General features: G+C 40.3%; 1 long non-coding RNA gene across 1 annotated transcript; it reads right to left on the reverse strand.

Moving 5' to 3' along the window:
• Window positions 1-2,853: 2,853 nt before the first annotated feature.
• LOC311226199 lies at window positions 2,854-10,205 on the reverse strand. Its single transcript, XR_014619532.1, has 3 exons — window positions 10,122-10,205; window positions 9,733-9,790; window positions 2,854-2,905 (listed from the first exon to the last, which is right to left on the reverse strand). It is a non-coding gene; the product is annotated as an uncharacterized lncRNA (long non-coding RNA).
• Window positions 10,206-15,398: the final 5,193 nt, after the last annotated feature.

A 15,398-nucleotide genomic window follows, 5' to 3' on the forward strand; every position in this document is an offset into this window, starting at 1 on the left:
AACTAGTTGGGTACCCAGCTAGTTCATTCGCAACCTGCGAATGAACTAGCTGGGATGAGTAGCAACGTCTGGGGGCGGACGTCTAGGGGCGTGGTACATGACGCAGATGCTGGTATTTGCATTTCAATGACAGAGCGCATTTGATTGGGTCATTCTGAAGTCTGGGGGCGGGGCAGACAGCGGCCGTGGTTCAAGTTTGCAGTTCCGTTCAAATATAGTTGCGTCTCAAGATTCAACGTTACAGTAGTAGAGTAGAGAAATGGCTGAAGTTGTTAGAATGTATGGCAATCTGTCTGACAAGGATATGCGAGATTTGTTGATAGAAAACGGAGAATTGAAAATGATTTGAGAGAATATACTTTATTAATCCCCAAATGGGGAAATTGATTGCCACCAGACGTATGTAACATACAACACAAACAAAAAAAATATTATAATAGAATACGGCAAAGTGCTTCCAGACAACACATATGGATTAAAGAAATTAAATAACACACTATATATATTCTCAATGGCTTTCTTGCAGGGATGTACAGAAGATTCATTTGAGATGGCAGCGATCTGCCGATACTGTAGAATATTAATACAATAATAACTAACTACTACACAATTAGTATGTACGTTTATTATCTTTGTATTGCATGTTCTTTGCATGTTTTGTGTTCAGATCAACCTGCAAAGGGACTAGATGGAAACCGTTTATACAGTAACCATCCACTTAACGTTTTATATTCACCATAGTGACTTACCGTTTTTAATAATACAGTAACCAGGTTACCATCCAGTGACTTACTACTTTATACAGTAACCACCCAAGTGTGTTAAAGTTTGTAGATGGAAATGAGTTTATAGCTACAATCTGGCATGTTTACATATAAATGTTTATTAAATAAATAAATTGAGTTGAATTTACAGATTAGTGTGATTGAGGTCTGCTCCACAAGCAGAACTGGACTGGAATCAAGAGTATTAATTTATATTTACAGCATATATAACCATAATAATTCTATATACCTACTTATACACCTGCATATAACCCATATAACTATGTATGATAGCAGTGTACAGTGGGGGAAATAATTATTGAACACATCAACATTTTGTTCAGTAAATGTATTTCCAATGAGCGTATTCAAGCAAAATTTGCCGCAGACTTTTGTATTTGAATAAAAAATGTACACATGGTCCAAAGATGTTTATTAAAACATAACAAACAAACATTATGCCACATCAATGTGGAACGCCCTACCCACAGCTGTAAAGGAATGTGAATCACTACCCACTTTCAAAACCACTCTCAAGGAGAACCTACGGGAGGCGGCAATTCGAAACTGGCCTCTGTAAATGTCCTAATAGTCCAGTCATTATATGAAAAAACCTAGGACAAATTGCAACAGTAGCCAACTCAACTGATTTTGTATCCTCATTATGTCCTTAGTGAGGGAAAAAAACTCCCAAGGAATCCCATCATGGGAAAGTTTTGAAAACGACCTATATATATATATTCATATCGATTATAACATAGTGGTGAAAATTTTACTTTTAGATATCACTATAAAAACTCACAAGCTGATTACACACACAAAGACAAGAAAAAAAGTCAATCACAACTTCATTGAATTATTCTGTTTACTCATGCAAATCACACATTATCTTATTTGATATGCACCAATTAGCATACACGCCAGAACTAATCAAAACATTTGATAAAGAAATTTTTTTCTTCTTGGAATATTAGTAGATAGGCTCTGTGGAGCTCAGTCCACGAGGATGGGGCTCAAGGGTTTATGTCCGTGGGGATAGGTCCATGGAGATGGGTTTTTTTATAATAGGCGGAAACTACATATTTGTACAGCATGCAAAACACTACATGATTCTTGCACAAAACTACATGGGCTTAACATAAATTTGGTATGTCTGTATAGGGGAGGCTTGTAGGTACCCATGTAACCCATTCCCATTAACATATATTGAGGTAGAAGGCCAAGGGACCATTTGAAAAATGGTGATGGCCATATTTCCCTCCCCAAAAAATCGTCTTAACTTTGAATAATTAGGTATGTAGCCCCCTTTCCAATGAGGTAACATGACATGGTTGGTCTCATTGGAAACCCGAGGTTGTCTAGAATCAAATGGTATCTTTACTTTTGAGCTACCTCAAAATTTGAACGCGTCACAATCTCTGAAAGACAGTGTCGTCAGTGATCCTGCCAGCAATCAAGTACATTGAAAAAAAACACATTTCCCATGATGGGATTCCTTGGGACTTTTTTTCTCTCACTAAAGACATATTGAGGATACAAAATCAGTTGAGTTTGCTAATGTTGCAATTTGTCCTAGGTTTAGCCTAATTCTGGCGTATAATGACTGGACTATAGGGGTAACAAAACATTGTAAAAAAAACACATTTCCCATGATGGGATTCCTTGGGACTTTTTTTCTCTCACTAAAGACATATTGAGGATACAAAATCAGTTGAGTTTGCTAATGTTGCAATTTGTCCTAGGTTTAGCCTAATTCTGGCCTATAATGACTGGACTATAACCCAACCCCCTCCAATGAACAGTTACACCCCCCCCCCCCCCACCTCCAATGTACAGTCCCCCGCCCCACCTACTCAACCCCCACCTCCTCCAATGTACAGTTTCTTCCCCCTCAAATGTATATACTCTCCAATGTATATAATGTCATGTGGGGGGCATGTATCGCAGTTCTATGGCCCTCTTCTCCAATTCTGCTTCAACCATTTTTAGTTCCACCATCTTTTCTCTGGCGCTTCCTGAGGGTGTTGGATTTTGTGATGAGCTGGGCCAGGACCAGGAGCCAGCCTTCCCGTAGGCGAGGAAGCTGTTATCTCTTGCTTCAACAGACAGAAAGTCCCCAAACTGTTGAGTAATCACATCACCTGAGACAAACAACAGAAATACATAATTTAGGTGCATCAGTCAGATACTTTTCATATCAAGAAGCACATTTTCATATCAAGAAACACATTTTATGATAATAAAATGTGCTGAAAATCCCCAGCCCTGCACAATGGTGCGGCCCCTGTTGAGGTCCCTGCTGCGATTGAAGATTTATATGACTCATTTAATTTATTAGGACAATGTTGTCTACTAACTTGGCCAGTGAGTCATCTAGTCTTTATATATGTCTATGGAGGAGACAGTGGCAACATTGTGCTCAGTACTCAGTGAATATGCTCATCGCCCCACAGTGCAGCTCAGGCTGTGTGCCGATTTCCCCGGAACATGTCTATTGGCTGGTGGGACAGCAGGCAGAACCAGGACTCGTCAGAACCAACAGGTCCTCCGTCTGCTGCTCTGGCTTAAACACAGTATGGCACAGTTTACTACAGACTACAGGCACTTAAGCATTCTTACTCTCACAACAATAATAAATATATTAAATATTAAATTGAATACTTTAAGAAAAAACACATAGCGACACTGAACTGGCAGCGCCCATGGCAAAAACGGGGAAATTACATTTGAGTTTTCAGACAAATAAGCAGGATTTCACATTTGATTATAGGACCATGTCTTACCCAAGGTACACAACAAACAAACTAGGCTCATATTGTTTAACGCTTCATCTCCCCTTTAAGGCCAAAACATGTAAAAAAAATAATAATAATAATAATTTTTTATATCGGCCCAATCTTGATATCGGACCGATACCGATGTGTAAAAATACGGCCATATCGGCCGATATTATATCAGCGGCCGATATATCGTGCATCACTACATGTGCCCAAAACACTGAGCTCAGGCCTTCTCGTGTCGCTGCGCCCCAAGCCACCACGACACGCACACACACCTGTAGAGACATCAGTTGTGAGATGGACAGGTTCGAAACTCAATTCTAAGAAATAAATCAACAGTTCTGGCTTTCCAGATTAATTTATAGATGAGGGAAAGTCAGTAAGTAAGAAAAATGAGGTGGCAGAAAGATTCAACAGATTCTTTGTTAATGTAAACTGGCAGAGGAGATAACCCCGCCACAAGGGGGAGGTGTTTCTAATTATTTTATATAACGAAACACAAGTACCATCTTCTTGAGAAAAACGGATAAAAATGAAATTATGGATACTGTGAACAAACTCAACTGGAAACCTCATATCAAATATGTCAGGACTAAATTGGCACGGAGTGTTGGTGTTTTATGCAAGATAAGGCACATTCTAAACCAAAAAACACTGTATACACTGTACTGTACACTCTTCCTATGGTATATGAGCTACTGTGCGGAGGTGTGGGGTAATACCTACAAAAGCACTCTACAGCCAATATGCACCATGCAAAAAAAAGCAATAAGAATAATCAACAATGTAGGATATTATGAACACACCAATAACTTATTTATAAAGCTACAAGCATTGAAATGTATGGATCTAGTGGATTTCAAAACTGCCCTCATTGTATACAAAGCCAGATACAAACTAATCCCAGGCAACATTCAAAAATGGTTCAGAGACAGGGAAGGAGAATATAACTTAAGAGGGAATCTTAAACAACAAATGGTAAACACTACGCTGAAAAGCATGTGCATATGCATAATTTACCTGAATACATCAAACTGAGTAAACATGTAGCACAATTTAAAAAGCAGCTAAAGAGAAATACAGAAATGAGTAATGAGGATAAACAAAGTTATCTTATATTGTGTTATGTAGTGCTGTACTATATTCACTGCTGTCAAGTGAATACATTTTAAATGATTTTTTTCTTTTAAATACCGGTATAAGTAAAAGTATATTCTATATTGTATTATACTAAATTATGTTATATCTAGTCAAATTAATGGAAGAACAAACATAAATGTAAGGGGGTAGGGATCAATAAGCTTAGCTTCCCTCTACTCCTTTTTTGGACATGTCTGCTAACCAAACGCATTGCTCTTGAACTTTTGTTTATAATTCCATGTAATAAAAACGGAGCTCAACGCATGCATTTTGTAGATCATTGGCTAAATGATTATCCAGTTTGACTATCGTCTACTACGAGCCACCGTACCTGTAGTACTACTGCTTACAAACTGCCTCGCTACTGTGAACCTGCTCTTGTCGTCACGTCACAACTAGATGTTAAATAAACTAGTCTAGATGGAAATAGGGGTCCACGCGCACCCCCCGGAACTTTTTATGCCACCTGATTTTTCTTAATCCTTAAAGTGTCTACTTTCAGAATCTGCCAGGTGCCAAGCTGAAATAATGTCCGAAAGGCTCCATTTTTAACCCTTTATTGCACCTAACCCAAAACCGAAACATTAAAATGTGATGTAGCAAGAGGCATAACCTTTGAAGTAAACAACATAGAGACAAATGAATACATTTGTCCATACAATTCTGACCGTAGGAATTCAATGGGATGGTTATTTTTGACATGACAACATTTTGACTGTATTTCTGGACAAAAAATACAAAAAATACACAAAAAATGTGTCGACCAATTACCTTTTTCCAAACGCATAGAGTGAATATTTGGTGACAATAATTTTTTTTTTCAACCCTCCAAGTGTTTATTTTGAGATTATATTGGGTACCAAGCTGAAATAATGTCTCAAAGGCTAGTTTGAACCCTTTATAGCACCTAACCCAATTTTTTTTAAATGAAAATATAATGTAGAAGAGGCATAACTTTTGAGGTAGACGACTTACAGAGCGAAAATACATTTTCCCACACAATTTTGATCCTAGGAATTCAAGGGGATGGTTATTGTTGACATTTGACAACATTTTGACTCTATTTCTGGACAAAAACAGCAAGAAATGACCAAACGTGTGTATGACCAACTACCTTTTCATTTTTTAAAGCACATAGTGAATATTCTAGAGTTGAACCTTATATACAGCTCAAGCATTACTGTAGATGAAGCAGTTAAATGTGCGTACAAACTTGGAACATCTGATTAACTACAAGAAGCAGCACTCACCCTCAATTCTCACATTAAAAAGGCATTCAAAGAGTCAAAGGAGCTACCATGGCCCCCAACTGCACACAAGCTGGATGCTGTGAAAATGGATGAACTGCTCCCAGAGCATCTTGTACCATTTCTGAGCTCAGTGGTGACTGGGACACTTGATGAAGAAAAGTGTGAGAAGACGCAGAGGCTGGTCTATTCGATTACACAAGATGTGTGTCGAGTAGGGCTGCACGATTAATCGATTTTTTATCGAAATCGCAATTTGTAATGATGCAATTATCAAATCGCCTGCAATTAAAAAAATAAAATAAAAAAAAATTAAACCAGGAAGTCCCATTGAGAGACAAGATCTCCTTTGCAAGGGAGACCTGGCCAAGATGACAGCAATAACATTTGCAATACATCACACAGCAATAAAAATGTGCGATACATCACACAAGAACATAATAAATGTGCATGTATACAATATACAATACATCACATGTAAACACAAAAACAAAGCAGAATAGTCTACATGATAGTAAAAGTGTATAATACAGGGTAATACAGTAATTTTGCAGTTGGGACCCGACTACAGAAAGCAGCAACATTCTTCTTGTAGGAAGTTATGTAATACAGATTTAAATTCACCAAGAGAGACCGGGGTGTAAGTGGATAATAATAATTTAGGACCTGCTCAGAGGTCATCATTCGGCACGCATGCGATGCATGAATGCGATTCGTATCTGCGATTAACCCATCCCGTCGTCCTTCCCCCCCAAGGGCAGCCGGGAGCAGACAGGCGTCAACGTGAGCCGCGCCAGGGGACCAATCCAAGTGCTCCCGTCTGTCTTCGTCAAGGACGCCACAGCGTTAGCGATCTATTGTTGTTGTGCATGTTTTTCCATTGGGTTTATCTTATCGGGGGGGGGGGGGAACCCTTGCGAGCACGGGGAGAACATGCAAACTCCACACAGAAAGGCCTGGGAGATACCCCACCTGGGTAACTGGCATCATGGAAACCTGGTCCCCAAGCGGGAATCGAACCCTGGACCTTCTTGCTGTGAGGCGACAGTGTTAACCACTACACCACCGTGCCGAGACCGGGGTGTAAGTGGATAATGGTCATGTAGCCCATTCCATGCCCAAGGTGCGAAGCTTGAGAAAGCTGTTCCTAGCTAACCCTGCTCAAGTCAGAGAAAACATCTGAGCCGAGTAAGGAAAGGGTGAGAGGGGGGGGCATCTCTCTCTCTACTGGTTCAATTAATGTAGAAAAGTAAAAAAACGTTGCACTATAAAAACGAACTGGATAGTTGATAATAAACATTTAACTTCATTAGCTGAAGTATTCTAAAATAATTTAAGTCATTCTCCTTTTCTGTGTGTGTGTGCACGTGTCTCATATCTCATTTGATAGTATTTACTGAGGATTGCCAGATAATGTTGATATTTAAACAAACAAAAAAATTATAATACAAAATATACATGATCATGCAACATAAAAAAAAATTGTTGTAGGAACAGTTTGGGAGAGGGAGGTAAGGGGTTTTAGATTGTGTGTTGTGAAGTTTACTTCAGAGAGGGAGAGTAAAGTACAGGAAAAAAAGGTACCGTTGGGTACCGTACCGGTATCGATTCCCAGGTAAAAAGAAAATTTTTCAGACTCTGTGTCCCGAACAGACCCACCGCGTAGGCCAGATGCAAGCCGCATTTTACAATAAACCTCTGTGGGGCTGCTTAAAAAAAATTATAATCGCAATCGCAATATCTGTCAGAAAAATCGCAATTAGATTATTTCCCAAAATCGTGCAGCCCTAGTGTCGAGCAGCAACTAACAGCAAGTGAAGTGAAACTCCAAAAGCACATCCTCCTGTGTGCCACACTCTACCTCTATCGAAGCAAACAGGTGAGTGATCAACTAACTTATTGCTTATGAGGTCCTACATTGTCATTGCTCAGCTATGCTTCATATAGGTATTTGATATTGATACAAAAAAAACATTTGTTTATCTTTACAGCTCACAACCATCCTTTCACGACTAGGACACTCGGAGACATACGACTTCAGTATGGAACTTGAGACAGCCATGGCCAATGCTTTTGATGAGATGTCCACCAACATGACCCCTGAAATCACCACTGGCGAGGGAAACACTGTTTTTCACAGCGAGTGGGACAACCTGAGCAGAATCACCACCAACGTTCATGGTTCAAATGTGGTAAACAGCGCCGGGGGAATCATGATTCAAGAAGTGAAGGAGAGCCATGTGAGCACCAAGAAAAGGACCCTTCCTCTCTATGACAGGTCATCCAAGATGAGAAGCCTTAAGATCACGCCTCCCGAGACGCTGCCAGAGCTGGCATTCAAAAGAGTTGGCCCCAAATTCCCCAAGAATGCCAACTTTACCCCTGCTGCTGAGGAATTACTGGGCCCCGACTACTGTAGCACACTGCTGGGATTCTACGACTTTACTGGGGAGGACTGTACCAGCGCTTTTAAAGGCAAATGCAAGGTGAATCCCCTGAAGAAGCTGGAAAAGACTCGTAAACTCCACAAAGCTTTCAGGCAGTTTGGTGCAGACTGGATGGTCACTGATGAGCTTCAAGAGGAGATGGAGAGCTTCACATGCATTATGTATGGCCAAGCACGGATGACATCAGTTGACACAGTACAGGTGAAAATGATGAGAAAGATGGTCGGCGCTGACAAAGTCCTGGACTCCAAGTCAAAAGTAGACCTGGAACGCCTGCCAAGGTCTGTCTCATTCCACATGTCCAGCGAGCCTTCTATAAGAGAGCAGACAAGGCAATAATCAAGAGCCCAAAACCACATGATCCAGGCATGGGCTGGGAGAAGACAGGAGAAGAGGAGGTGTTGGAACCGGTCTGGGCAATTGGACCCATCCTCCCTCCTTCTCTTGTTGAGGTACTGGCTCAGAGAGCAGAGTCAGAAGAGCATGCAGCCCTTGACAAGGTGACCGATTACGCCAACAATAACTTGTCTGTGGGTAAAGTGGATGGAGAGTACGAGCATGAGGATGAAGAGCTGGAGATGGAAGAAATTGAATTAGAAGATCTCTTCAGTGACGATGAGGATGAGTAGTTTAGGTCAGCAAGTTGGTAGTGACATGAAAAGGTAAATGTATTGGTTGTCTACTTCAAAAGTTATGCCTCTTCTACATTATATTTTCATTTTTAGATTTTTGGGTTAGGTGCTATAAAGGGTTAAAACTAGCCTTTGGGACATTATTTGAGCTTGGTACCCAATATAATTTCCAAATAAACAGTTGGAGGATTGAAAAAAATAACTGATTGTCAACAAATATTCACTATGCGTTTGAAAAATTAAAATGTAGTTGGTTAGACACGCATTTCTTGCATTTGTTTGCTGTTTTTGTCCAGAAATACAGTCAAAATGTTGTAAAATGTAAAAAAAAAAAAACCATTCCATTGAATTCCTAGGGTCAGAATTGTATGGGAAAATGCATTCATTTGTCTCTGTATGTTGTTTACTTCAAAGATTATGCCTCTTGAGTCTTGCTACATCAAATTTTAATGTTTCGGTTTTGTGTTAGGTGCAATAAAGGGTTAAAAATGTAGCCTTTCGGACATTATTTCAGCTTGGCACCTGGCAGACTCTGAAAGTAGACACTTTAAGGATTAAGAAAAATCAGGTGGCATAAACATTTCCGGGGGGTGCGCGTGGACCCCTATTTCCATTTAGACTAAACCCACGGTTTGATAAACCCAAGTGTGTTCATTGACCCACACGCAACTGAGGTACATATTAACAGTTTACACATTTGATGGTAGAAATCAGTTTGTTACCCTCATACCAAGATGGCGGCGGTCTCGTGACGTCAGAGTGTCTTCGATTTCAAATAAACTTGAGTAAAAGATAAAAGCATAGCAGATAGACAGTGAGATTTGAGATAGATAGATAGGAGGACACAATGTATTAATGTAACAGCTAATACAATTTAAACTTTGCAAACTCCCATACATGTAACGTTATTATGATAGATCAGCTGTAGCTGTAGCAGAAAACACGAGACTGAGTCGAGTCACCGAGTAAATCGAAATGTTGAAACAGTGCCAAGCCAACACGAACTCAAAAACACTTTAACCTATTGGTAAACAAACGTATTGTTGAAAATATACACTATGACTGCTGTTGTGACATGTTTAAGATCGTATTGACTAGTTTACACACTCACCTTCAAAGTTTCAAACCGCGGCGCTAACGTTAACTTGTTGATCTTAGCTCTGTAAATCGGGATCTTCTTCTCTGCTCCTATTTCCTAAATGTTGTAACAGCGCCACCACAAACTCGCGACAGCGCCACTTGTGGCCAAAAATATGACGATAGACAGACAATTGTTAAGCTGCGTACAGTTGAGCGGTGATAGAATGTGATTGGACAAATGGGATTTAGGGGAGGGGGAGGTGACGCAATTCATTAGTCTTTGGGGGAGGGGTGCTTTTAGAAGTGTCTGTCTTTTAGAATTCACAGTTCAAGTGACTACAAACTTTGATTGATTGATTGAACATTTTATTAACAGATTGCAGAATGGGTACAGTACAGTACAGCTCAATACACAATTGTTAAGGGGATGCAGACCAGAGAAAGACTTTCGTCTTGTTTACATCAGGGTCCCCCATTTTCAATTCATCATAACACACATATATGGCTCAGCTTCTTCCCCCAGGCCATCAGAGCCTTGAACACTGAACTCTCCACACACAAGCACACATGAGCACACACACACTGTACATGCTCAAACACTAGCAGCCACTTTAACATGAGCACACACACACTCATGCTGCACACGCTCACACTTATGGTCACTTTACAAAAGGAAAGGTCACTTTAAGAATAGTATAGTATAATTTGAGATTGTATAATATAGCATTGTATAGCAGTGTACATTGGGGGGGGGGGCACTGCACTGTACAGTGGAATACTGACAAAGCCATACTTGGTCATTTACTGTACAACTGGGTTAGAACATTTGTAGGGGCCAGTTTCGAATTGCAGTCTCCCGTAGGTGTTCTTTGAGTGTTTAGACTGACTGTGTGCGTGTGTGTGTGTGTGTGTGTGTGTGTGTGTGTGTGTGTGTGTGTGTGTGTGTGTGTGTGTGTGTGTGTGTGTGTGTGTGTGTGTGTGTGTGTGTGTGTGTGTGTGTGTGTGTGTGTGTGTGTGTGTGTGTGTGTGTGTGTGTGTGAATAAAAAAAAACTTTACAGACAACATTGAGACAAAGCTTCCTGACACATCTCCATCCAAACTCTTGGAAGAACTCATTGAAATCTCATCTGATACCACCTGGAGAGCTAGTTTCAGAGTGTGGTGCTGAGTACCAAGTATCTTATGATGCAGCAGTTAAGGTGTTGATACCATTCAGCACCACATATCTGTGTGAAGCTGGCTTTTCATCCATGAAAGCTCTGACAACAAAATATAGGGCCAAGTTGAGCCTTGAGGATGACATGCGTGTTGCCTTGTCAAAGATCTCCCCACGTAGTGACCGTATTATTAGCCAGCAGCAGACCTCGCATTGAGCTAGAAATGTCCACTGAGTGAACGAGTGCTTATTTTCTGTATTTATTTATATTTTTTGAGAAATGGTACCTTGGTGATCCTTTTCTGTATTTAAAAAAAATACATGATTTTCTGTTTTTGAGAAATGGTCAAACTTATCCAAATATGCAATTTTTATGGAGAACAGTGCAGCTGCAACAGATAGCACTTTCGTGATCCTTTTCTGTATTTAAAAAAAAATACATGATTTTCAGTTTGAGAAATGGTCACACTTATCCAAATATGCTATTTTTATGGAAAAGTGTGCAGCTGCAACAGATAGCACTTTAGTGATAATTTTCATTATCACTTTTCTCTCCAGAAAAGAGAGTATATACATTTGACGTAAAAACTGTACATTGGAGGAGGTTGGGTGGGTGGGTGAGGTTGGGTAGGAGGGGTTGGGGGGGGGGGGCACTGTACAACTGTACAAGCAAAACTGTACATTGGAATATTGACAACCATACTAGGTAATTTACTGTACATTGGGGGGGGGGGGACAGTGTACAAACAAGCAAAACTGTACATTGGAATATTGACAAAACCATAATAGGTAATTTACTGTACATTGGAGGGGGTTGGGTTAGGACATTTGTAGGGGCCAGTTTCGAATTGCAGTCTCCCGTAGGTGTTCTTTGAGAGTGTTTTTGAAAGTGGGTAGTGATTCACATTCCTTTACAGCTTTGGGTAGGGCGTTCCACATTGATGTGGCATAATTGCGAAACGTGTTTAGTCCCTTGTTTGAGCCGAATCTGGGTTTTACATGATTTGTGGAGCTCCCTCTGGTGTTGTGATCGTGGTATTCACTGACCTTTGGGAAGTATTTTGACATGTACATGGGTACCTTGGTCGTGCAGTGTATCTTGTAGACCAGGCCCATTGCAAGTTGCTGTACTCTGTCGTCTACTCTAAGCCTTCCTAGGTTGGCAAAGTGGGCAGGGGTGAGGTGGGTTCTGGGAGTCAGGTCAAGCAGTAGTCTGACTAGTTTGTTTTGAGATGTTTGTAATTTGGTTTTTAGTGCCTTTGAGGTGTTTTGGTACCATGAGGTGCAAGCATAGTCGTAGTACCCTTGAATGAGTGCTCCTGCCAGAGTCTTCAGGGTATTCTTGTTTACCAGAGAGGAGATCCGGTACAAGAATCGAGTTCGTTGGTTGACTTTTTTTATTACATTGGATGCCATTTTGTCACAGGAAAGATTAGCCTCTAGGATGGAACCCAGGTAGGTAATTTCATCTTTCCTTGTGACAATATTGTCACCCACTGTAACTGAGAAGCCGTCGGTCTTGCTGAGTTTGTTATTTGAACCGAAGAGAATGGACTCTGTTTTGCCCATGTGTAATGATAGTTTGTTGTCGGCAAGCCATATGCAGATTTTGCCTAGTTCTGAGCTGAGGGTTTTTTCAACCTGTAACTTGTTCTTGTCAGAGACCAGCAGGGCTGAGTCGTCCGCAAAAAGGAACAAGTTGCAGTCACAAGCTGACGACATGTCATTTGCATAAATTAGGAACAGTAGCAGACCTAGTATGCTTCCTTGTGGAACACCACAGCTTACTGTGAGGGGGGGGGGGATTGGGTACCGTTACCTCCACCATCTGCTCTCTCCCCTCCAGGTAGGATTGCATCCAGCTCACTGATAGACTATCAAAACCAATTGCTTTTAGCTTGTCAATCAGAATGGTGTGATTGACAGTGTCGAAGGCCTTTTGTAGGTCCAGCATGACCATGCCGCAGTATTTGCCCGCGTCCACCTCTTGCTTGATGTGGTCGTTCAAATAGAGAAGGCATGTGTCAGTGGAGTGGGATGTTCTGAAGCCAGATTGGAATTCGTAGATTAGATTTTTATCCGCGAGGTACTTTTCGACCTGTTCGTATACTATTTTTTCCATGACTTTCGAGATGGATGTAAGGATAGAAACAGGGCGGTAGTTGCCTGGGTCTAATTTGCTGCCCTTTTTGTGCAGGGGTGTTACTCTCGCAATTTTGAAGTCCTTGGGGACGTGTCCCTGTTTTATGGAGAGGTTTATTATGTGTGTGATGACTGGGGTGATGGCGGCTGCTGAGTCTCTGAGGAATTTGGAGGGGATGTTGTCATGGCCAGTGGCCTTGTTCGGTTGGAGGGCGCTCAGTTTTTTGAGTACCTCATCTGTAGTTACCATTTCCAGTTTGAAATCGTCTTTGTGGACGCCTAGGTTCTTGTAGTATGCTACTATGTGTTCTACCCCATACTGCCCTGAGTGGGAGGGTAGTTTGTTTATCAGTGTTGTGGCTATGTTTGTGAAGAAAGTGTTTAAGTAATTGGCTACATCCAGTTTGTCTGTGATGAGCGTGTTGTCCGTCTTTATGTTTATGTTTGAGAACCTGATTTTAAGTTTTTTACTGCAGCCTAGTTGATTATTGAGTAATTTAAAAAGTTCATGTGGTTTATTTTTGTTTTCCTCAGTTTTGTCATTGATGATTTTTTTTAGCAGTTTTTATCATGGAGTTTACGTCATTTCTTAGTCTGTTTCTTTCTAGTTTGAGTTCAGTCACATGGGCTTGGAGTTCACTGCTTGTGCTTTTGGTAAGCTTTGACTGACTTTTACTTTTACGGTCAGTATTTCAGTGTGCATCCACGGCTCAGCGCAATTTTTTACCCTGGTGGTTCTTAGGGGGGCCATGTTGTTTAGTATTGTTGAGAATTTGGTTTTGAAGCCAAGCCATGTTTCTTCAACCAGTGTACCATTGAGCTCATCTGACCAGTCCAGGCTCTCCAGTTCAAGGTTAAAGGCCTCGCTAGAGTAGGTTTTGAGGTCTCTAGATGTGACTGTTTTGTGACAGCCAGCCTTTTGTTTTAGCTTTTTGCGGGTACAGAATATCATGGCGTTCTATCGCCATGCTCTAAGACAAACTCTAACCTTAACCAACTTCGAAAGAGTGCCTAAGCAGCAAAAAAAAAAGTGAGTGACTGATAGTGCCATCTAGTGGTAAGGTAAAAGTACTGTATTACAACACTCTCACTTATTTTTACAATGGCATTCAAGTCCCTTTAAATAATATTACAACACTCCCACTTAATTTTACAATGGCATTAAGTGCCTTTAAATAATATTACAGCGCCATGCTCTCCTTCATAAAAAGAAACGTCAAGAAAAAATATCTTTTAAACAGCAAAAAAAAAAATACGTTTTACAATGCTTTTACTGGAACTCTTTTTCACATTTTTTCAGACTTGCTTTGACTAGGCAGCGTTCGGCGTTCACCTGTCAAGCACAAATAACCACTCTATTTTACATGTGAATTACCAAAGTGCCACTTAACCCTTTCACTGCCACACGACAGAAGGTTAACCCAAATGAAACAATTACATTTTTTTTGTATATATATATTGAACAATTAACAATATTCCTGTGAATGCATGAGTACACTGAATGAATACTGAGAGTATTACTGGCATAATAGATCATGTAAATAGAATTCTTACAATTTCTGGATTAATAAACCATCCTCTGACAAGCATGTTCTTGAATAATTTGTGTGTTTTTGAAACTCAATGCCTCTTATCACCTCTGTGGGGGGTGAGTGGGCTAATAATTCACAAATTATATTGTGGTGCAGGTATTCTAGCTAAACAAAACAGTGATAATGACACTTTTGAATGGTGTGAATTTAGTCATTGTTAGTATAAATAAGAATAATCAATTTTGTAATGTTGGGCAATAAGGCATAACAATAGAGCCTCTTGATTGATTGATTGATTGAAAAGTTTATTAACAGATTGCAGAATGGGTACAGTACAGTACAGCTCAATACATACAATTGTTAAGGGGATGCAGACCAGAGAAAGACTTTCGTCTTGTTTACATCAGGGTTCCCCATTTTCAATTCATCATAACATATATGACATACAGATAGACAGTACATCTATACATTTATGAC

The sequence above is a fragment of the Notolepis coatsorum genome (assembly GCF_963971535.1).
Source record: "Notolepis coatsorum genome assembly, chromosome: 3".
NCBI lineage: Eukaryota > Metazoa > Chordata > Actinopteri > Aulopiformes > Paralepididae > Notolepis > Notolepis coatsorum.